The following is a 2,460-nucleotide window of genomic DNA, read 5'->3' as shown; positions in this document are numbered from 1 at the left end:
CCGCTGCCGTGGGAGAGCACACGGCTGAGCACCTGGGAGCTGGTCCCTCTGCAGAGTCCCCCCCCCTCTGCAAAACTCTGGAAATCTCCTCGCCGCTGGCTCCCAGGCGGCACGTGTCATTGCTAAAGCTGCTCAGGGGTGTCACAGAGACAGGCAGGCACCCGTGGGACGTGAGGGTCCTTGTCCGGATGGGTTCGAGCAAGCATAACCGGGGGCAGCGTACCCTGCGGGGCTACAGCGACCGGCCCCGGGCAGCGGCTCCTTCCTCCCGGATCCTCCCAGGAAGGGCAGGAATTAGGTATCTGAGCCAACGGCAGGCTGGGCAGAGGCAGTTTGGTTGGACGCCGCCCCGCGCTCGGCAGCAGGGACAAGGGACGCTACCGTGCGCCGTTATCGCCGTCAGCACAGGGCAAAGAGCCCGATGCCCCTGCGGCGCTCTGGAAACCAGGCAGCAGCGGGAGGAGGGTGAGGGAGCGGGTGTTTGCGGGATGCCGGGAGGAGCGGCGCGCTCAGCTCGCCCGCGTCCTGCGCTTCCCGCCCGCCAGCGCGGAAGGGAGACTTCCCCGCTCCGGCGTAATTCTCTGCTGGGCTCACGGTTATTTGTCTGGCTGGAATTTTCGCAAAAGCTGCAGATTTGGGTTAAATGAAAAGTTAAGACATTTTATAGAAGCAGGTCAGCGAGGCCCTCCCTGGAGCTGGCTTGTGAGAGATGTTTGTCTGGCTTGTTTGTACCCGAACCTGTTCTTCAACGAGGGAGCTTCTGTCTCCTCCCCAGGCAATGCCCCACTTCTCTACTGCGAGGGAGAACTGCCTGATCATCTTAGGAAATCGTTTCAGTTATATAAAAATAATAAACAGAGGTGATTCTGTGCAAAAAAATAAAAAATTGCTTTAGTTCTTTCACAGCAAAATATGTCACAACTCCACTCAGGGTGTGAGCTGCTTGAGAATCTCCTTGCTTTTTAGTTTTTAAAATCAAACAAACAAACAAAAACATTAAAAGGTCAAGACAAAGTATTTCCTTTGGGGCTGAACAAAAAGTTTTCTTCAGCATAAACCCCTTCCCCTCATTTGCTTTCAGTTCTCAAAGAAACGGAAAGAACAATCTGTTCTTTGTCCCAATGTCCTAGATGTCTCCCATCTGCCCGTGTTTCAAGCCTCTAGACAAGCTAGTTGGATATTTATTTCAATAACTAGCATTACAGCTACAGCTTCAGCTAACTTTACTGCTATTAATCATTGGCTGAGGCTTGAGAAGCAGCTACGCTGCGCTGCCGCCCTCCTGACCCCGGCCAGCAAAGGTGGCCTGGTTTCAAAGCCATCGCTCAGGCGGGGGCTGCGGGGATGCACATGCTTGGGACTGGCACTGCCGTCCCTGCCTGGGCTGGCACCGCTGCTGCCGACACAGAAACAGGCAGGACGGTGCCGTGGCTGAAGGGACACAGGGCTGTTGCGAGACTTCTCCCAACACTGGATGCAGGTTCAGCATTTCCCCCGGACTAAGGCACTTCTCTCTGGCAAACCACATTTTGGGTGAGAGGAGGTACATCTTGAACATGTTCCCTCCTGGGCTGCGGTGTGGGGAGCTCCTCTCCCCCCTGCCCTGTGCTGCCCGGGGGAGCAGACCGAGGCCTGGGTGCAGCAGCTAGCAGGGCAAAGACTGGGGCTTTTGGCAGTTTGTCCCAGCTCACCTGGACACCAGTTTTGCTCAGCTCAGTTTGCTCCTACCCCTGCATTAGGCAGATCCTTTCCTGAGGGCTCCCCCTTTCTCCAGGTACTTCAGGAGAAGGGAAGGGCCACCTTCTGCACCTGGGGGGCAGGTGGAGGGCCAGGGATCAGGGCCACGGCTGGATTTCCAGGAGGGAGTCTGGTGGGAGAGCAGCTCACAATTCTAGTGTCACGTTGCAGACGCAGAAATGTCAGGACTGCGCAGCTCTCGTTCCAGTAAGGACAGCTCTGTCCTTTGCTCCCCCAAGGCAGCTTGGAAACTTTAACTGCACTGGAGCTATTTCCACAGGAGGTCTGAAAACACCAGGGCAGCACGCTGGAGTAACCACCATGTCCTGCGGCCAAGGCTGCCCTTGAAGACCCCGCTGGGCTGTGCACACGAAGCCATGCTCGGTGGCAGGGCTGGCTGTGTTTCAGCTGGAAGCAATTCCAGCGGCGGCTGTGGAGGCTGCTGCATTGACACAAGACACAAGGCCTCTGCGGTCGGAGTCTTTCCCTCATCCTTATTCCCTCCGCTTTCCTTCCAGCTGCTGCAGTGCACAGTGGAGAGAAGCTGGCAGCGGGTGTGTTTGAGCGAGGATTGGAGAGGACAAAGTTACACAGTCGCTACCTGCTGCCCAAACTGTTTTGATCAAGGCTAGAGAAAAGAGCTTCCTCGCTCCCCTTCTGGGCTGCTGCTGTTACAAAATCACTCTGTTTACCCCACTTCCTTGAACAAGTCTTAGTGCAGCA

This window comes from Apteryx mantelli, chromosome 18 (genome assembly GCF_036417845.1).
Source record: "Apteryx mantelli isolate bAptMan1 chromosome 18, bAptMan1.hap1, whole genome shotgun sequence".
Classification (NCBI taxonomy): Eukaryota; Metazoa; Chordata; class Aves; order Apterygiformes; family Apterygidae; genus Apteryx; species Apteryx mantelli.
Note: the sequence above shows the minus strand (reverse complement) of the source record.